This window comes from Clarias gariepinus, chromosome 2 (assembly GCF_024256425.1).
Source record: "Clarias gariepinus isolate MV-2021 ecotype Netherlands chromosome 2, CGAR_prim_01v2, whole genome shotgun sequence".
Classification (NCBI taxonomy): Eukaryota; Metazoa; Chordata; class Actinopteri; order Siluriformes; family Clariidae; genus Clarias; species Clarias gariepinus.
Window position 1 is genome coordinate 32,954,340 of NC_071101.1, and position 23,221 is coordinate 32,977,560.

General features: G+C 37.6%; 1 protein-coding gene across 3 annotated transcripts in view; it reads right to left on the reverse strand.

Annotated features, from left to right (window-relative positions):
* The window catches only part of lingo1a (leucine rich repeat and Ig domain containing 1a), a 71,208-nt gene that overhangs the window by 20,320 nt on the left and 27,667 nt on the right, over nt 1–23,221 (reverse strand). The window contains exon 1 of one of the 3 annotated variants that reach the window (XM_053491090.1): nt 16,772–17,026. The exons of 1 other annotated variant lie outside the window; for it this stretch is intronic. The gene's annotated coding sequence lies outside the window, so the exon portion shown is untranslated. Of the gene's footprint in view, nt 1–16,767; nt 17,027–23,221 lie in introns of those variants that run through there. One more of the 3 variants, XM_053491089.1, reaches the window with a different exon arrangement.

Below are 23,221 nucleotides of genomic sequence, written 5' to 3' on the forward strand. Positions count from 1 at the left end.
GTCATGGTATGCGCCAGTGATGGGCGCCAATGATGGTGTGTGTGCGACTAAATCTGTTGTCGGTGGGCACGGCTGTGGAAAAATCAACCTTAATGGATCTCTTTTCGCCCACATTAAAAAAGCAGGGCAGGGAGTGTAGCTCGAGGTCCTGCAGGTCCACAGAGCAGAGTTGCATGGCAGACACTTAAGGCACAGAAGAGTGGCATGCTAACAGGGGGATTTAACGCACCCCAAGGACTCGCACTCACTCACAGAGAGCCAGCCTTCGGGATCCTGCTGCCGAAGAGGAACAAAAGGCAGCTGTACTCCATGTTAAGGCCCCAGGCGCTGGATGTTATGAGAAACTCCCGCTTGAGGCCGTACCCAAAGGAGGTCTGGAAGACAGCAGGAGGAGTTGCTTAGGGAGCATGCAAGAGCCACTGCCCACTTTGCCTGCTCCCATCGCTTGCCAGCCTTGTGCCCGTATGCTTGCTGGGCACTGCCTCCAGACCCACACATGCACACCCTCACAACTTCCCTCACCTTTTTTCCTTCCTCCCTCCTTAATCCCCAGCCAGCTGTCATGTGCCATTTAGTGAGGAATGGCTTTTGTCTGGCCACTGTACCATAAAGGCTTCTGCAAGTCTTTCTATCACCTCAAGGGATATCAGGCTCTCATTTGTGGTGTAAATTTTTGGTTTTTGGTTACCTGTTTGACCAAGACACACCAGTTTGGTTGAGTGGCTAAATCAGGTAGGTCAGAAAATTAGATCAGATCAGAAAAGACTCTTGGTTATTCTAAAGCCCAATCCCAATTCTACCCCTTACCCCTACACTTAGCCCTACCCCTCTGTTTGGCGCGTTCACGTGAAGGGGTAGGGGTGTCTCATTTCTCTTTTGGTTGGAGGGGGAGGGGTAGGGGTAAGGGGAAGGGCCAGATAGCCCTCCAAACGAAGATTTTTCGGGACCTCACTTCAAACGAAGGACTAAGCGAAATTTTCAAGATGGCTGCTCATTCGAGCAAGCAGACCCATAAATGTAACTAATTTTCATTATATGTACAGGTATATTACCTTTAGTCTTGTGTTAGTGTTTATGGTGATGTTTTGTAAAGAAACGTCAGCAAAAAAAAATCGCTAAAGTTTGCTAGCGGATAGCACCGATTGCACGATATTACAAAAATATATTTTTATGTCATATACACTTTACTGCATGCTACAAACAAATATGAAAGTTCAGTAGCACGGCAGTTTGCCGAGCATTTGATAACACATTGTTTGTTTTGCTTACGGCCATATGTGTGCATGTAAATTAACGGATACGTATGATGACATATAACAGTGTTGTAGTGGTGTCCTATTTCTTAGGGGAAATATTTTAACCCATTTCCTTTCCACTTCGTTTCAAGGGACAAGGGGAAGGGGCGAGGGGGTAGAAAAAAGAATTGGGATTGGGCTTAAATCTCTTCCATTTGGGAATGATGGAGGCTTTCATGCTTTTTTAATGTTCCAGAATGTTTTCACAGAAGTTGTAGCACCATTTTAAGGATCATTGGTAGGAACAGAATGCACCAAAGCTCAATTGTAAGTGTCATAACAAAGGGTCTGAATACTTATGTACATGGGACAGTCTTCATTTTTTAACAGATTAACAAAAAACTCTAAACACCTGATTTACTTTGTCATTATAAAGTATTGTTTGTAGGATTATTTGAATACACTTTAAAATGAGTGTGAAACACTGTGTGTGTTGCTTGCTGGGATCTAATCAGTGTCTTCCTTTTTACAAACCATGTTTTTTTGTTTTGTTATTTACATCTTTGAAGGAAATCACACGCAGACTTAATTTCCAGATAAACATATGAGGGCTTTCAAGAAGGCATAAACCCTACTCAAATTTACAAGACTTCAAGCGGTTATGAAACTCTTAGCTAGAGTAAAACATTTGAATAATTCAAGCATTGTAAAAAAGGGCCATGATTCCATAAATGATGATCCTGGCCAAGGGGACTGAGAGGCTGCTGCAGGCATTCCCTAAAGATTCAGCCAATGGAATACCTCAAAGTGAGAAGTGATGTCTCAAATGGTTAAGGCTCTGGATTGCTAATCTGAAGGCTGGGGATTCCAGCTTTAGCAACACCTGTTGAGCCTTTGAAAACAGCCCTTAACCCTATCTGTGCTATATCCTGGCTGATCCTGTGCACTTACCCCAGCTTCCTAAATGGTTTATGCAAAGAGACATGCCCTGTGGCATCGATAAAATTTATTTTTATTTTTTAACATCAACATATACCATAAATTCGAATTGATCGATAATAGCGGTCAATAATGTGCAGCTCTAAATATGCCAAAAAATTATTTCACTGTGCTGTAAGGTACAGTGCATCCGGAAAGTATTTACAGCGCATTACTTTTTCCACATTTTGTTATGTCACAGCCTTATTCTAAACTAGATTAAATTAATTTTTTCCTCAAAATTCTACATACAACACCCCATAATGACAACATGAAAAAAGTTTACTTAAGATTTTTGCAAATTTATTAAAAATAAAAAAGTTTTGAGAATTTTGCACATGTACATAAGTATTTATAGCCTTGCCATGAAGCTCAAAATTGAGCCCAGGCGCATCCTGTTTCCCCTGATCATTCTTAAGATCTTACTGCAGCTTATTTGGAGTCCACCTGTGGTAAATTCAGTTGATTAGCCATGATTTGGAAAGACACACACCTGTCTATATAAAAGGTCCCACAGTTGACTGTTCATGTCAGAGCACAAACCAAGCATGAAGTCAAAGGAATTGTCTGTAGACCTCCGAGACAGAATTGTCTCGAGGCACAAATCAGGGGAAGGTTACAGAAAAATTTCTGCTGCTTTGAAGGTCCCAATGAGCACAGTGGCCTCCATCATACGTAAGTGAAACAAGTTCGAAACCACCAGGACTCTTCCTAGAGCTGGCCGGCCATCTAAACTGAGCGATCGGGGGAGAAGGGTCTTAGTCAGGGAGGTGACGAGGAACCCGATGGTCACTCTGTTAGAGCTCCAGAGGTCCTCTGTGGAGAGAGGAGAAACTTCCAGAAGGACAACCATCTCTGCAGCAATCCACCAATCAGGTGGTCAAACAGAAACTGCTCCTTAGTAAAAGGCACATGGCAGCCCATCTGGAGTTCACTCTCAGACCATGAGAAACTAAATTCTCAGGTCTGATGAGACTCTCTGGCCACTCTACCATATAGGCCTGATTGGTAGATTGCTGCAGACATGGTTGATATTCTGGAAGGTTCTTCTGTACATGTTAAATACTTATGTGCTTTCTCAATTTTTAATAAATTTGCAAAAATCTCAAACTTTTTATGTTGTCATTATGGGGTGATGTGTATAAAATTCTGAGAAAAAAATTATTTAAAATCAATTTTAGAATAAGGCTGTGACATAACAAACTTTTGAAAAAGTGATGCGCTGTGAATACTTTCTGGATGCACTGTACATGTGACAAATAATTTAATCTTAATCTTAACTTTTAACAACTTGCGAAAAAGACACATCTGTCTGTGGGAACTGTACACACAATTATTCACGAACACCGCTTATACATTACAGGGATTTGGCTATGGGATATTGCCACATCAACTGTAAAGTCATGCCAGTCCACACATTTAAGCCATTAAAGTAATTCGCAGGAGCACTGTACTGTACTTTGATTAAACCATGATGGTTTCCTATACTGTATACCAGGATTGGCAGACTATTTATTAGGCTTACTAGGTCAAACTGGATTATAAGATTTCAGAACACTATTGCATGATACCCTATTTTACTTGTCCTTCAAGGATCTGAAAATGGAACATCTTTAAACACTCCTCTAATATTACCAGAAGTTTTTGTAACACACAAATGCATACACACACATAAAATCTTAGTTAACTTTTCACCAGTTATCACTATTGCAACTCATAGCATCTATACCCCAGAGGATCACTCTTTATTATTCACATTGGCTCTGCACCTTGTGTCTGTTTTTTTCCCAGGCTCTGGGAGCCTAATTTCCTGCCTTCTACTGCTCAAATTTACAAGCAATCTCTCTTTATCTCCTCTGTCTTTCCTCCACATCTAGAATTTATAATCTACAGTAGACCCACATTACTGAATAAAAACTCACACACGGCAAAGTGAAAAACCTTCTTGGAAGTGGAAACTAAGACATTATGCAGAGCATTGTGTAACCACAGGAACCAATAGAAAAAAGTAACTATTGTACACAGATAAGCCATGCCTTTTACAGTGAAGCATGTAAAAATAAAAAAACTCAGTAATGGCAGTGTAACCATACGTGATTTACAGTGGCTACACTTTGCAGTAGGATTTGGGTTTGGATTTAAGCCTCTATTTATGACTGTCTCATCCGACCAACCCTGGCTAGGTAGCGGAGGCTCTAATTAAAGACTAATACTTGAAAAGTCTCCCAGGGTGGCTTGAAATGAGCACAAAGAGTGTATTGAAAGGCCACTTTATTGTTACTTGAAAACAGGCCTGAAAAATAGTCAAGCATTACTGTTATGTTTGTTAAGAAGCGGATTAAAACACACATCAGGCATTTTGATGTGGAGAGAAAGAGGGTTATGAATTGTAGAATCATTAAAACCGAGTGAATTATCAGAGAGGTGAACTTCTTTTGTTGGGGTGGGATCCATTTCCTTAAAAGAAAGCTCAAAACCTTAATGTGTTTTAATGGTCTGTGGTAAATGGCCATCCAAATAAAGTCAGACAAAAAAAGGTCCTGCATGTGTAAAATATGTGTGCGTGGACATTAAGAGCACATTTAAAGCAAAAAAAAAAAAACTATAGAGGCATTTTAAAAAGCCCATATTAAAGCTTTCAGAAATGAAAGTGAAGTACGAGTAGCCATTAGAGAGGACCGAGTACCAGCTTTGATTTTTGTCATTCATGTCTTGTTGACAGAGGGCCAAAGCTATGTGTGTGTGTGTGTGTGTGTGTGTGTGTGTTATCACCCATTGATAGTGCTTACAAAGGTCCCTGAATGGCAGATTAATGGGGTTTGGGATGCTCTTGGAAAAATGTTAACACATACACAGTACACTCACCACAGACCCAGAGATATTGGGATGACACCAATAACAGCATATAGCACTGTCAGACAGCCTGCAGGGGGAGAATGGTTTCAGCTTCTTGTCTTCATTAGCTGAATCCATAAGAGGGTCCTCACCCTCACCCTTAACTAAACATTGACACATACTAAATATATATCCTGCCTGGGTGGTATATTTAGGAGACAATGTAAATATGACTGCTGTAGATAAATGAACAAATTCAATTGAAAAAAATTAATTAGTACAGTTATTCTCAGCCCCTTTTCTCTCTCTCTCTCTCTCTCTCTCTCTCTCTCTCTCACACACACACACACACACACACACACACACTGACATGACATACAAAAAATAACTATAGTCTAAATCTGATTAATAAATCATTAATCCTGTGTAGTTTACAATCTGTATTTGATTGAAAATTATAAGCAATGGCTTGAGATTCTCTCAGTAACAAGGCAGCCATTGATTGGTTTATTCGACCATCCTGTTTACTGAAACCCCTTTCACATTTGGTAAGATTCTTAGTAAGCTTTCCAACTCACTATAATTAGCTTAACTAAAGCAGAAAATAACTCCATAAAGCCATGCACCATTAAAACAAAAAAATTGACAGTTTGAATGTCATTAACTCCATAAGAAAGCCTGACAGTAAAGGAAAGACTTTTCAGATTTGGAAATAAAAAGAGAGCATACGAAGATGCATTCAACATTAGTTGCATTCATCATAGTAACATAATGTATTATATAGATTTTTTTTCACCATACAGGAAGTACAGTTTTAATGGCAGTTAGAAGGCAAGATTTGATTTGATTAATTTAATTTCAGTGTTTAAAACCTCAAGTGCTGATCTTAACAGCAATTTAAATTTCAAGCACATAAGCTAATGGTATAAAAATGTATTTGATAAGTTGTATTTAAAGCATTGCCATAAGCTGCTCCATTTCTCTCATGCACTGTCTTTTTTTGTCTGTTTGAGGGTATGGCTGGAAGCGGTTTGGCTTTCAACACAAAGGGAACAAGTGGGATTAACCTTTTAGAACAGGGTAATATGGCCAGACTGAAAATCAATGCAGACACAGATAAAGATCTTTGCGCTAAGATACCTTTCCACTAGTTTTAAATGACTTATTAATGTCATATTTGCAGTTATACTTCTTATTTTAGAGAAAGGGTTTTATTTATTTATTTATTTTCAAACCTGAAGTGATAAAACTCTTTTTAGAGCAATGCTACGCATTTCCCAACACCCCCCCCCCTTTTTTTAATCCCACCGGGCTTTGAGTGTTTGGTATGGGAGCTCTGGAAGATCTCTAGGAGAACTGCACTGCATGGCTCCAGCATAGCACCCATGAAGAACAGTTCTCTGAAATAAGCCTTCTTTCAGAGTGTGGCTTCAAGTGTGTGCCTGCTTTAAGATGCCACATTGAGCACCTGCTGGTGCTATAATTTAAAAGAGTACTTGAAAATAAACAGAGGTAGATGGTGAATGGAACTTGACTTGAAAAACCCACCTTCCCTGTCTAGCACATCAATTTCAGGGACAGGATTATATTTTCTATACAGTATATACTGCCCCTATCAGGATCCATAGCAAAGGGGTTGCAACTGCTGCTGATAAGAAATATGTCACTTGCAGCTTCGAAGCAATGCTCTAACTCTAACGCCACAACACTATAAAGCACTATTTATCAAAATAGGTGCACATCATTACAGCATTAGATAATACTTATATTAGCAGACAGCAAATATTTGTACTGATTATTGTGATCTGGATGCATCAATCACTTTTTGCAGTATTGATATAACCTGTTTAAATAAAAGAAATATGACTTCTATTAAGCATTGTATTAATTACTATCCCATAAGATTACATAGGTAGCCAATACAGTTCATAATTAGTGCAGCATCGGAAAATGCACAAATAATTAATAAAATGTTCTGTATTTAATGTTTTACTCATTTACCACCAATGTGCTTGTAAGGGAAAATGGCTTTGTGCTATTCACCAGGATGAGGGTGAAGATTTTAAGAGACATCACATTTTGCACAGACTGTACATCTGTACTACTGGCTGTAAATGACTTGTACACAAGGCCATACCCTCTCAATTTATATATAATATTTGTTTTTTGTTTTTTCAACAACTAATTTGGATACAAATGTAGAATGTTTGCAATCTTGTACATAAACGATAAAAAATTATTGACTGTCATGCTTGTGTTCTGGTAATTCTTATCACGCCAATTGACCCAGGCAGCTCTGGTCATTCCTATACTCAGTTGTAAAACCACAAGTTACCACATGTTATCTTTCACTGTACTTTATTTCATTTCTCTACATCCAATTTGTTTTTGTTTGTACAATTTGTTTTAGAACTGGTGCAAGCTGTGTATCAAAGTTTCCACAACGGTTTGTAACTTACTTATGGTGCACCTTGCCAGGAAATAGCTAGCAACCCCTTATGTAATTGCCGCAGAAACGATAGCCTAAAACCCTCCTCATCCTCCTTGACCTTTCAGTAGCAATCAACATAATCGTAAAATCCTCTTGTCTATCCTCATGTCTCTTGGACTATGCAACACAGCTTGATACTGGTTTGCTTCCTATCTGGAGGAATGGTAAAAAAATGAATAAAAATCAGGTGACATTGCTCCATCCGTATTCTTCACTAGTGTCCTACAAGACTCAGTTCTTGGTCCCTTTCGGACCCCCTTTCTCTCTAAGGACATATCATAACATGATTTTCATATCAAAGACACTGTATGCTTATATAACTCAACGTCTCCCCTCATTTCCTTCCTGAGTCATTTTTGGTTCTCCATGCATCTTTGAATCTCTGGCAGTCTGGAAACTTAGTCCTAGCAAAACTGACTTGCTAAAGATCAGTGAGGATTCAGCCAATATCAAAATCTTGTGATCTCCTTGAATAACCCTCAGATCTCAGGACATGGACAATCAACTGTCCTTCTCACCTAACATTATTATGAGCTTATGGCTTCTCTCCTTTACAATGCCTTTAGGATAGCTTTTGGTAATTTCAAATTGCAAATCATTCCATAAGTCTATTCCAGTTTTAATTCTAGTGGATTGCAATATATTTAAAATACTGATGCTTTCCTATGAAGCCATTCATAGGAAATGAAAAACAGAGCAGGAGCCCACATCCTTAATGCTTAAAGCCCACATGCCTGCTCTGCACTACAATTCCTCAAATCCTCTAGCACTGCTCAGTTGGACCATCTCTTAGCAGTACTTTCTTGTTTTGGCACTAAGGTGGTGAAATTAACTTAAATGATATACCTTTGTTATTTGTTCACTCACCTCAACATTGTTTGCAATGTCCTTTCAATGCCTTGTGTGTGTGTGTGTTTTATTAAAAAAAAATCCTTCTGTGGTGCTGTCAGTCCACACTAGTACAAGTGGCATTTTAGGGGTTCTTAAAATGTTACAGTGCTAGTACCCACATGGAAAGAATCTATATGAGGATATATGCGCATATATGAAACCTATATGCAGTATATATGCACATATATCCTCACCTATATGAGGATATATGCGCATATATGAAACCTATATGCAGTATATATGCGCAAATATCCTCACCTATATGAGGATATATGCGCATATATCCTCACCTATATGCAGTATATATGCACATATATCCTGACCTATATGAGGATATATGCGCATATATGAAGGCCTATATGCAGTATATATGCGCATTTATCCTCACCTATATGCAGTATATATGCACATATATCCTGACCTACATGAGGATATATGCGCATATATGAAGCCTATATGCAGTATATATGAAGGCCTATATGCAGTATATATGCGCATATATCCTCACCTATATGCAGTATATATGCACATATATCCTGACCTATATGAGGATATATGCGCATATATGAAGGCCTATATGCAGTATATATGCGCATTTATCCTCACCTATATGCAGTATATATGCACATATATCCTGACCTACATGAGGATATATGCGCATATATGAAGCCTATATGCAGTATATATGAAGGCCTATATGCAGTATATATGCGCATATATCCTCACCTATATGCAGTATATATGCACATATATCCTGACCTACATGAGGATATATGCGCATATATAAAGCCTATATACAGTATAAATGCATATATATGATAATATATATGCTGCATGTAGGCGAAATTGAGGTGCATATATGTGCATATACAGGCCATATAGGTCTCCTGTATTGCTTATTTATATCCACATATAAGCCCTATATGTACATACAAGATATGTCTTCTATATAGCTCATGGCAGGATCTGGTCATTTTAGCTCATATCTCACTTTGGCAACTGTCATACATGATGCACTCATATTTTTTATTATCAAGGCAATAACTAAGAACTAACTAAATAAAAAACACATTTTAGAATTTCTGTCGAGTTATCTGCTAATGACCCGAGGCAGGACACGCCCACACGCCAATCACACGAAAATCAGTCCGGCTAATTTACATACTAGGCCACGCCCCCGGACAAGGAAACTCTTCAGAATGTTCTGGAAAGTGGGAGGAGTTTACATTTACCTCAGAAGAAGGTAATTTACCATTTTGAAGAGAGAATCCAGGAGGACACACTGGGTAAGTTATTAAGTCTTATATAACTCTTATTCTGATAATATTAAACTAATATTAGTAAATATTTTCCTCACTTCAGCTAGCTCTTGTCAGCTTGTGTGACACATTGGCTTTCAATGCCATTTACATAGTTCAGGTAAATCATGCTAACATGCTGCCTTTCTGTATGTAGCACAAACATGATATTTCCCGGTGGCTAAGCTAATGCCTTATGGAGTTTACAGATGTTTATAAATGTTTTAATAAATAATCATTTATTATTATTATACTGTCTTATTATTTTTGTCTTTTTTAGATGCTACATTGAAGAAGTGGCCGGCAGCCACCCGAGGGCAGACAGGCACATCTATCAATTCAAAGCTCACAAAGCTGAGAAGGTCCTCAAAATATGTATATGTTTTCTTCCTGTTGAGTTTTTTTGTCTTATTTTTGTTCTTTTACTATTTGATTGTTCTTAAAAAAATAAAAAAATTAAATTTCTACATTTTGGGCTTTTATTTATGTTGTCTAACAGCTATGGATTTTAATAATTTTACTAATATCTAGGTAAAAATATAGGTGCATATATATGCACATAGGTACATATATGCACGTTTATATGTACACATATATGTACGTATAATATAGGAAAACGGCCAATTTTATATATGTCTATATGGGTACATATATGCACGCACGCATATATGTACGCATATATGTACATATATGTACATATAATATAGGAAAACGGCCAATTTTATATATGTCACATATATGTCTATAGGTACATATATGCACGCGCACATATATGTACATATATGTACATATAATATAGGAAAACGGCCAACTTTATATATGTCACATATATGTCTATAGGTACATATATGCACGCATATATGCACGCGCACATATATGTACATATATGTACATATAATATAGGAAAACGGCCAATTTTATATATGTCACATATATTAAAAACCTATATCAAACCTATATTAAAACATATAGGTTTTATATAGTTTTTTTCCGTGTGGGTAATCACAGCACCTTAGGGCACATGTACATGCTCTTGTCAACAATATTGACACATGCTTTCACTATATGAATGACAGTCACTAAAATAGGCAGAGTTGCAAAATTCCCATTTTGTTCACTGGAGCTGATCCTGTCCTCCCTGACAGACACAGGAAGTCTACATATGAGCAGTGTGCAGCCAATCATAATTTTCTGACTGCCTTTATAGTAAAGACAGCTCAGCCTTCTTTCAGAAAGGTTAATTTGGTTAAAAATCAAAAAGATCAGGCTTTCTTGTGCATGTACTATTTATGCCTTTTTTTTTAAATAATAAACTGCATCTTCACAGTCGGTATAGCCAATTGGCTTGGGTCTTGTACCTCTGTGGTATGGACTTGTGTTTGGCAATGGCTGTAGGTAAACTGTAAATGATCCCCTGACAGTGTGCTGGAATGTTGTTATCAAGCTTCAGTTCTCCAACAGGAAAAAACAACGCACAAATATGTGCTTGAGAAGCTTTATTATGCCCTTTCTGATGTCAAACCACCTTTGTGTTCAGGGCTTCCATACCACCATTGTTGTGGTTCCACATACATCCTTTTATCCACTGTTGTGCTCATTAAAACCAAACTATATACATAAAGCGCAATAAGCTGCATAATGTGTTTGCATTCCTCTTTTAAATTTTTATTAAAGTGGCTCTGCAGCCATATCTGGTGTTTCCTCTACTCCTTGGAGCTTTAGTGCAGTGCCAGAGGAAGGTTATGAATAGATAGTGGTACTTTCATAGCTTGCAAGGTGCACTTTGTATACCGCAAGTGATTTTTTTTTATGCCAGTAGATACACATTTCTAAGGGACATGAGGTATGCACATTACAGTATATTGTTAGTGCATTCCATAGTTGTTCAGCTCCTTAACATTTTAGGCATGTCCATTATTCAACTCCACCAGGGCTTGGCAAAACGGGTTCAACAGTTACTTTTAATTTTTTTTAGGTTTTTGAAGATTTACTAAGAGTTAGCCCAGAGTGATCCTGCTGCTGATTAAACAGGCCATTTAAGCAGTAGACCATGTGTCTTGTTAAGCAGAAAATAGTTGATCATGGTGAAATTAGTATTAAACATGGATAAAGTACAATAGGTTGGTATGGTCTGCAGTACTGGAAAGGGGAGAAAGTCACTGCCTGCCAAAACGTGCATTCAAAACCAGTTTTGGTGGCACTTTTAGCAAGACAACAAATCTACTATCATTGTGTAAAGTTTACTGTATGTAACATTAACATTGTGTAAATGGCCAATATCTGGGCTGTGGTACCTGAGCTGTTGCCAGCTAGGAGGACTGATGTAGCATTGTAAAATTTTTTGTTCCGAAAGCTTAATTTTGTTTTAGTAATTTACTTCATCTTCCCTGTTAATTTTATTAATTTAATTTTCCACAAGAGCACCCATCTGTTGGTGGTAGTATTATTACAATGAAGTAGTATTATTGTGTGCATATAGTGCATATTGTACTACACCACTACTGCACCACTGGCTGACAGGTTCATGACTCCGCATTGTTCACGGCTAACACAAGCTAAAAGGTAACTAACTTCATTTAGCCTTTTAATGCAAGACTAAATCCCAATTGCCTCTCTAACCCCTGGACAAAGGCACTACTTTGAGTAAGAAAATTGTACACCCTACATAGCGCACTAGCTTTTTTTTTCAATTTTACGCTATTTGAAATTCAATCCCAGAACAGGTAGCTGAGGCTATTCTAATAAGCATTGAGTGGGGACATAAAGAGAAGCTTACGAGATTTACAGGACTGTCCACAATCTCCATCTTTTTTTAGTTACTTATTTTTTTTACTCTATTTTACTCCTTTTTTAAATACTGTAGTACCAGGAAGAATTCAATACTCCTGGTAAAAAAAAAAATAATAATAATCGAACATTAGAAAAAAAACACTCATCTTCGGTGTACCTCAAAACTCCCTCTGGTGGTAAAGATGTAAACACAATTGTGATTTGTAACAGCCAAGTGATAAAATTATAATACTTTACATGTTATTGTAAAACATGCATCCTCAACTCCTCAGCAGGACAAGATTGGAAAAGGGGATAAGCGTGAAATAGCGCTTATTTATAAATAACGCAATAATGGTTCTTATGGATGTATGTGTGAAATCTTTGTCATAAGGTGTTGACTTTGCTATAAGCACTTGGTATTAAAATAAAGAAACAGGAAGAACTCATCAAATTATAAATGAACTCAACTATATTAAAATAGAACCAGGTTGTACCATACTATTTTTAAGACTAAAATGCATGATATATAAAAGCTTAAATTGAAAATAGCACTAGGTAAAACACAAGTGCAATTTTCAACTAATGTGGATTTTAAAATTCCATTTTGTTGTCCAATTTTAAGCCCATAGTGTGGGGCAGTTCATTTCAAAAAGGAAACAACTGTATAAAGCTGGGTGTTTGGTGTCAGCAAGTAATTTGCCATAAAAAAAAAAGTTCTTTAAAGGAGTAAGGCTGCACTATATATGATTTGCTTATTGTTAACACAATATGGGCTTTTAAAATACCATTACTACTAATTATTGCAAAGTGCAAATGCCCTTTCTAACCAATTGGCAGATGTTTTATTACTGTATGTGTTGTGGCCAGTGAGGCCAAGCTCACCTATTTCTCTTAAGTGTGAATCGCCCTCATATTTCTACAATATCCTCATAGCCAATCCAGTCTGGTTGCTCTTAGAAATGGCCACTCATAAAAAATTTGCTTAATGTGCAGCATTTGTCATTCCTGTGTGTAATTTGCCTATCCTTTTCACTATCCACTGCTCATGCATCAAAGCCCTGTGCAGTATGATTTTTTATTGCAAAAAGGGTATATTGTCATTAGCCTACAATTTAGTAAAATGGGGGGACAATGTCTTGCACTTTAAGAGAGAAATAGCCACAATAAGTACATACAAGGAGATAACCGATAGCAACTGAATTTGAATTGACCCACATTCCTAAGTTATCAATAAATATTAACAGCATTAAAAGGACATCTATTGTATTGACTGTTCATGGTAAGAGAATGTGGAAAAGAGAACATATTAACCAAAAAGTCGTTACGGGTTAATGTTTTACGTCCAGTTATCGTTTATAAAGTAAGCAAAAAATAACCAATTTTTAAAAGCTAATTTAGCTATTGGTCTATGCCAATACCCTGCTTTCTGCAACACCCTGCAACTAAGCACATTGTTTTTCACAAGCTAATACTAGCCAAGCCTTTCCCATCTAATTTAATCCAAGTTAAAGTAATCACTGAGGCGATGGGAAAGTTGCTGTGGATACAAAACTAGCCCAATTGCACCCCTGCCAATCCTACTGGCTTACTAAAATCAGCAAAGTGTGTATGCCACAGTGAACTTGTTTACAACAGATTTTCTGCAATGAAGTTGGGTGGAAAATGTGATGGAAATAAAAGCCTTGTTAGAGAGTTAATGCTTAATCTGCCATGTTTAAATCTGTTACATTTTAATGCATAGCTTTTGTTTCATTCTTTCTTTCATACTGCTAAGTGTGTGAGAATTAATTGCGCAAGCATATTGGTATTAAATAGAAAAAAATTTGATTAAACGTATGTTTAATCTATTAAAAATGGACACCTAAAACATCGCAAGTAATGCGGTTTGCGACTGTTCCGCGAGACGAGCAAAGATTTTTAATAAATTTTGACTTGAAAAATGAGAAAGTCTTTGTTTACGAGTACCGAGTGTCATGTATCACGCATGCGCTTCTTGTTTTAACGCAGAGCGTCATGTTTCGCTCTTTCTTGCGCTGCGGAAATTGTTTTCCCTGCTGGGTCTTAGTGCGCGTCTCTCAGTGGTATAATCAACATCCGTGCACACGTGCACTGCTTGCTTACACTGTGACCACATGTGTGTGCGTGTAAATCATATTTTATTTTGTGTTTGTTTGCCCATGTGTACAGCGCGTATGTACTGTTTCTTATAACACGTGTGTTTGTGCGTGTGTAAAACTAAAGAAATTCCCATTAGAGAGGTTAAAGATCCATTTTCTCCCTCTCTGTCGTTATGTGTGCGCACATAATTTGACACCATGCCCCTTCACACACACACTCTCGCATTCACACACACACACACACACACACACACACACTCTGCTCTACACAGAAACACTGCTATGTTGTAAAGGTAAAGTGCAGGTTCATTTGTTTGTTTCTTTTACTTTACAGCAGTGATTTCGTTAATATGCGCTCAGGTGAGTGGCATTAGCGATGTTCCTTGCTTATTTTTCCAACAAATCAGTCTTTCCGTTAATGTGTGTGTGTGTGTGTGTGTGTGTGAAATTCAAATAAGAGAGGAGAAAGTTTTAATGTGTAAGATGAAAAGGGGGAGACGACTGATTCCTTCTCTTACTTCACACACATACACAAACCCACACATAAACAGCGCCTGCACGCATAAATGGACACATTAACAATAGGATTTCTATTATTTCTTATAGGGAAAAAATGCTTCGATTTACGACTGTTTTGGAATATAAGCCCACTTCAAGAATGAATTATCACTTAATTATACTTGTAATCCAAGGTTCCTCTTTGTTTTTGTTTTGTGTCAAAATGTCTTTTATTGTAACACTGTCTTTAAATTTACATTTAGATAATGTGTATTGTTAAACCTCTAGGCAGCTGTCGTGGGATTTTAAATATAGGGCTTGGTGACAGTAAAAAGTAAAGTACCTAGAATAAGAAATATTGTGCATAAATCAGGAACAGCACATTCATAAGAGCCAGAGAGAGAGAGAGAGAGAGAGAGAGAGAGAGAGAGAGAGAGAGAGCGTCACTTTTTCATATTTTTAATGAATGTGATATAGAAGATCCTTAAAGAGAACAGATTGCATGGGACACATGGGAGACTTATCTTAATTTGAAATGTATTTATTACCTTTTTCAGAAAACATAATTCTTTCAATTAATTATATTTTCAGATGTCCAGGATAACTATTCCATATCATGTGTACCTGGGTCATGATATAAAACACCCTGTCTATTTTATAAATCCATGACATCAAAGTTGTATTCTTTTGATTCTTTTGAACACACACACACACACATGATAGAAGTATGAATCACCCTCAGGTCATCTGTAGAACATCTTCAAAAACTCAAGACTTTTTAAGAGGTCTTTAGGCCATCTTCATGAAAGTGAAATATTATTAATTGCGTGCAGACACCCTAAAGACACCTTTACTATGAGGCTTGAAATAATTTCTGAAGACATCTGTGATAGTTACATATTTAGAGCTTTAATGGGTTCCCCAATAGGTTTCTAGTTTGTATGGTCCTAAAGACATCCTAGAGGCCCATCTATGGCCATTGGGTAAGTACAACTGGATACAGGATTTAGATAGATAGATAGATAGATAAGATATGTGATAATATATCCACCACTATCCCTTATCATTATCACTAATTGCTATTTGTGTGTGTGTGTGTGTGTGTGTGTGTGTGTGTGTGTGTGTGTGTGTGTGTGTGTGTAAAAATTAAGCCACGTCTTATGGGTTTCACGTTTGTCAGGTTTTCGTTTGTGCGGTTTGAGAGGTAGGTGAAATGCGACGGTAAACGGTCGCTTAGCAATCATCTCCATTCAATGGCGCAAGACAAACGAGCCAGAAACTTGCAGCGGTCGGCGTTACAGACGTTCTTCACTGGACCAAATTCAAAACCCTGATAAGAAGCTGGAAACATCCGACATATCCCCGATAAAGATAACAGTGACGAAAAATGAGTCTAGCGTATATACAATAATTACGTTTGTTCAACCCTAATGACATTTAAACACCCTTGAAAGCGGTGTCGCCCTCGGCTGCTTTATCAGCCGCTCATCTGAGCAGCTCCATCACTGAGATCGGCAGAACGACCAGCACGACTATCAAGTATTCTGCATCGTTTGCGTGTCTCCATTCTGTCCGACCTCTTTTTAAACGTATTTTAAGTTCGCGTAGTTTAAGCTCTGTGTGTGTGTGTGTGTGTGTGTGTGTGTACTCACCTACCGCCGTTCGTAAGCATCCTCAAGGGTTTTACACTCACACAGCGGCAACTCCCCGCGCGCACAGAACGGACCGACCGACTGCACTAGCTCGTCTCCATCACCGGACACACCAAGTGACAAAATAATGAAAACAGCTATAATAAGGGGGAAAAAACCTTCCCGGTTTCCGTGACCAAACCGTTATTGGGAGCAAATCGATAGGGGCGTCGTTTTTTGCTGTTGTCGATGTGGTTCTGTTCCGGACGGCAGGTAGGTAGACTCGAGAGAAAGGGCTTTAGACGCGCCTGCCGCTGCGCGAGCTTAGAAAATGAGGCGTGGATAGAGAGAGAGAGAGAGAGAGAGAGAGGGGGGGGGGGGGGTGAAGGAGAGAGAGGGAGAGATTTATTCTCACAAGACCGGAATTTAGTTAGCTCAGCTGGCAGTTGCACATACCACACCTCACAATTATTATTATTATTATTATTATCTCAACAACTAATATAACAGATCAACAAATAGCAAGAAACAAGTTTCACGTCTATCAAAACAAATTAACACACTAAAAAAAAATCGCATTAAAAAAAATATATATCGACCAGCAATGCATAATTTATTTTTAAATATTCTTTCCCTGTTCAGTTTATTAAATGCTGCAAGGTTTCACACAGGACTGCAGTTTTCTCAACGAGGGCCTGATGGCACTGTTGGACTCAAAGATGTTCTTATGCTGGGCCAAGCTCTCAAGTGTCTACTCAGGAAACATTTCAGAAAATCTATAGTATTATGCTGCATTATCAGGCTCACTCATAAAAAGATACATGTGTGTACTGATTGAGGTGAAAAATCTTTCTTAGACAAATTCCTGCATTTTTCATGAACTGGATGCACAAACATGCCTCCCCCGATGATCAGCTGGTGTGTGTGTACTGTCCTACTCTCGTTCGTACTGTATGCATCCTCTTGGGTTCACACTTATACGATTCAAGTCCCTGTGCAGTGTGTTTGTGAATGTGTGTGTGTTTGTGTGTGTGTGTGTGTGTGTTTGTTTATGTAGATAAACACTGCACTAAAATGATATGGGGCTTTTGATGCTATTACACATTGTGTAAAAAAAATATGTCAATTTTGCTACAATAAAAAAGTTTGTAAAGTACATAATTCTATTTAATGAGTGTAACATATTTATACCATTATTTATTTTTGTTTACTTACATAGGTAGTTTCCCTGAATGGAAGTTCTGCCCTCTATTTAAATACAGTGGAAACTCGGATTACGCAGTTTCTGAATGTTATTTTATTAAAATCTTTGTTTATTAAAGATTTTTAATACATTTTGACTTGAAAAACGAGAATTGTCTTGGTTGACGAGTACCGAGTATCATGTATCACGTATGCGCTTCTTGTTTTGATGGTGAGCGTCACGTGATCACAACTGAGTCAATAGTTTTTTTCTCTATTGCACTGCGGAATTGTAGGTAATCGTCCCCCCTGCTGGGTCTTAGTGCTCGTCTCTCACTGGTATAATCAACATCCCAGCATGCATGTACTGTTTACTACAACACTGTGATTACGTGCATGTGTGAAACAATTTATTTTGTGTTTCTAAGCGTGTGTGTACAGTGCCTGTGTAGTGTTTATTATAACACACGTGTGCATGTATATAAAGCAAAAGCAAGTCTCATTAGAGGGTAAAGATCCATTTTATTCACTCCCTCTCTGTATCAGCCTGTCAGGTGTGTGCATACGCATAGTTTGACACCGTGCTCCCCTTCCCACCCCCTCCTCCTCTTGACCTTCCACACACATACAGACGCACACTCTCTGCCTTACACAGAAACTCTGCTCTGTCGCGATTCTTTTTAAAGGTAAAGTGCAGGTTATTTATTTATTTTTTTTTACTTTAAAACTCACATTACACACACACACACACACACACACACACACACACACATCAGGATCTGTCAGGATTTATTTTTACTTTTTTTAAAGGTAAAGTGCAGGTTTATTTGTTTTATTTTTACTTTATATTTTATATTAATTATTTTTATGTATTTATTTTTTTATGTATTTATTTTTTTATGTATTTATTTATTTTTTTTTACTAGTGTTTCGGAACGAATTATGCTCATAATCCAAGGTTCCACTGTATGTTGATGCATGATTTATTTATTGCGTTCATATCAGACATATTGTAGAATCTGCGTAAATGATATGATCACTGTCTTCTTACCCTGAACGCCTGTGCACTTTTTGCTGCTAGTCTGTCTTCAGAGCACCATGCAAGAAAAAAAACCTGTGACCGTTCTTTGCACATTCCTTGTCAGAGCTCTATGCGAGGAGCTTCATTATTTGCTTTCTTAACTTGCTCCTTTTTGCCAGTTGGAAACTTGCAAAAGCTTACCAAGTAAACCACCCTCATCCGCTCTGAGTAATGGGTGTAGTCATTCACTCTTGTCCCCCCTCTAACTACCACAAGTACCCACCCCCCCCAAAAAGGAGAGACTTTGTCTCCACATTCCAATGCTGAAGGAGCATCATTGAACGATTTTCTATGAGGCTTCTATTTTGATACAAGACTCAAGACAGTATCTCGTTTTGTTTGGTTGGTTTATTTAAAGCTGGTGTTTGTAAGTTCTTTTTATGGTTTTGTTTCTTATGTGGGATTCTTTTATAGTTGTAATGTGGAGATGCTTGACTCTGTTTTTTTCTAATCGTACTTCATGTCACAATCTCATTGTGCCTTAGAATGCATTCTGTTTTGTTTTTAAGATCCCTATCTTTTACGTTTTGTCTCCTGCAAATCCTTGACAGAAAGCAACACAATAAACAATGGTGGTGGGAGCACCATCATATGGGGCTGCTTATTTGCAAACAGTAATGAGGCAGTACGTGCCATTAAAGTATTTGTGAATGCCACAATGCACTTGGACATTGAAGGAGAAATTGATCCTATCTGCCAGTTAAATAATCCTGTGGAGAAGATGGACATTTAAACATGACTGTGACTCCAAGAGTACATGCAAAATCACTTAAGAAGTCCTGGCTTGCCTTGAATTCTATTAAAAATGTATGTAGGATTTTGAAATTGAGAGTACATCAGAGAGTGCTCTGTGAAGGTGTTTTGCTGAGAGGAGTGGGCTTAAACCACAATGAGGTAAAATACTTTTTTCTTTCTTTCTTTTTTTTAACCAGCAGCTTTTCAACAATGTACTTCTGTTGTTGAAACACTTCTGAACTCTTCTATCTGAACACTTCAGGTTATATATGCTTGTTAATATTTATGAATGCATATGTTTTTGTTATACTTTATTGTTTTGTATATTTTTGTTTTTAGGTAAAAATTAACTAGTTAATATTTTATGGCTACTGTATAGAACTTGTAGTCTCACAGGAGTGATAATGAAAACTCATAATTAAATAGACAATAATAAATAGGATTTCATATTCTTTGCGTCAATAGTACAGACATTGGCCGCGATAGGCAGCACACACAATGTAAACAAACATGGCCGAACGCTTGAGTTTTCAGGAGTGAGCTAAGATTGTAGCATTCTAGAATGTAGCATTGTAGAATTCTATTGTTTTTGTGAAGAGATGTTGGCATACAGTAAAGAGGAGGAACACAAGTCCGGAGACTTGTCAAAACTTGTCATGCAAAGCTAATGTTAGGCTTCATGTTAACACACTGTACAGGAGCTAGCGAAAGAACTTTTATAACCGTATCTATCTTTGCCTTGACTAACCCAACTTTATCCTGACTAACAGTGTCCTGCTACACGGCCACGCAAGTGCTTAGCTAAGAAATGTCCAAGAAAAAACAAAGTGTTTAACAGTTAAGGAGAAGTGGTGCTTCTTTGGTGCTTTAACTCATCTTTAGAAGTCCAGAAACAATCTTTTACACACTTTGGTGGTACAGTATATAGTCTTATTAATATATTGTATATAAATATGAAATTTACAGTATCTTTTTTGTCTTTACAAGAATTTTCTTGTTCTGTTTAACCAGAGCTCTACAGTGGAGGATCGGGTCGGAGGGGTAATGGTTGGGCTTTGAACAAGATGTTGAAGTTGTAGTAGTTCTTAAGGGTCTGGGTGACTATGCAGCAGCTTTAGGAGTGATGTCAGGATGTGCTCTAAACACTGAATTCCAAAAGGACTGGACATATACTTATGCAGCCATCCAAATGATTATTATTATACTTGGAGAGACATTTTACAGATTCACATGTGGAGAAACAAACTCTTGTTGCCATAGACTCTTTTTTTTTTTTTTTTTGGTCTCTGACACTTTAAGAAAAAAAGCCTTCTAAAATCAAATCTTTGGTAAATTGTTATGATATTGTAATATAAAAGAATCAGAGAGTGATAAACATCTGGTGTATTTTATTGACCTACAGTATAAGCAAAATATAACCTATATTCTCAATATATGTTTTATGCAGAGCACTGTTTTAACTTTGAGTAGTTTTGGAAAAATAACATTTTTTTAAAGTAATGTTTGTGTGTTTTAGTTATTGGGGTATTGTTAGGCCAACTTGTTTTGTAAAAAAAAAAAAAAAAACTTCAGAAGTCATGTACTTGAACCAACTTCATCAGTTGGGTACAATGGAAGACAACTTACCTTTTCGAATAGATGAAACATTGATGAAATATAATTAATTGGGCCTACAACCAATACTACTTCAGCTGACTTAAATTACAAGTTAAGTCAACTTAAGATTTTGAACTAAACAGCTATGTGGAATACATCATTTGGCAACTTTCTTAAAAAAAAAACAGTAAACTAATTTGAGCAACTTGTTACTAAACCTTTTTACATTGAGGCAGCCTTTTTTTTTACAGTGTTGATGCGCGGAATGAACACAAGAGATTGCGTTTATCAAGTAAGTTCCCTCATTTCGAAGCTCACTAGCTAGATGGCCTACCCCTTCTGCAGTTGTGTGAAGGAGCGGAGCCATGGAATTAGGCTCGTCTGGTGAGCCATCTACGTTAATGATCCCGGGCTTCTCCCCGCACTATAAAGCACAGCTAGGAGTGTAGCTCGGGGTCTGTTGGGTTGCTGAGGACTTTAATAAGCGGTGTGTGCAACGGGCGCGCTAAACGCGGAAGAGCGGCAAGTGAGCAGGGCAATGGCACAAGCCACAGGGACTTCAAAGAGGCGAGTACGTCTTTGATCTCTGCAGCAAGGACAGCCGCAAGCTCACTGCCGGAGCTCCCGCGGCTCTTCAGCTTTCACACGGAGCTGGATTTTCGTGACCCTGCCACTGAGGTGAAAAAGGCTGCAAGGAGGTACCAACTACCTCTACCTATACAGGGCATCTGGAAAGTATTCACAGCGCATCACTTTTTCCACATTTTATGTCACAGCCTTATTCTAAAATAGATTTTTTTTTCCCTCAGAATTCTACACACAACACCCCCTAATGACAACATGAAATCGGTTTACTTGAGATTTTTGCAAATTTATAAAAAATAAATAAATTGAGAAAGCACATGTACATAAGTGTTTAGAGCCTTTGCCATGAAGCTCAAAATTAAGCTCAGGCACATCCTGTTTCCGCCCAAGTTCAAGTAGGCTTTATCGTCATTTCAACCATATACAGTTAGTACACAGTGTAACAAAACAACATTCCTCCAGGACAAAGGTGCTACAGTACATGCAACATCAATTTACAACATAAATTAACAGAAAAACTAAACTAGCTAACTAAGAGGCCTAGTTAGCTGGCCAGAGGAGACAAGACAGATTGACCTGACAACATAAATTAACAACATAAATTAAGGAAGACTATATGTTTTTTTTTCCCAGAAAACAAAGTGCACGTGAAAATGTGCAAAGAAGAGCAACAAAGTGACAGTGCGACAAACAAGACATAACATAATACTCTGTGGTGTTGAGGTGATAAGGTAGTGAAAAAACAGTAAACATTCCTTAACATAGCAGCAAGAATTAAGAAGTTAGTGCAAAAAGTAATCCAGTAATAAATATTGTGCAAAAGAGCATTTACAGGTTGGTGTGTACCAGGGGCGTTTCTAGGATTTTTAGTTAAGGGAGATGTTCAACACACATTTGGCTTGTTCATAATCAGTACTTAAATGAGTCTTCTTGATCACACACACTGTTTACCATATAAACCCTTTTCTATGTACAGGTACAATTAGAAAAACGTAACCAGAAAACAGCATATAACTTTAAACTTACATCAATTAGCAATATAAACAACACACCTATCAGGCTGGAAAATGGAATAAACTGTGTGGGTGCCAATAATCTCAAACATTTATCTGTTAATTCTTTGACAATACTGCTGATTTTTGTTGGAAACTGGCAGACAAAAAAAATTTGAAAAATTGTTTCTAAAGCAATGACTTCAATCAATGTTGGGAACACAGTGTTAATGTGCCTGAGAGGCTGCGCTTTCAGAGAACTGAACTGTAGAACTGAACAGAGAACTGTAGATGGAAGGTTTTT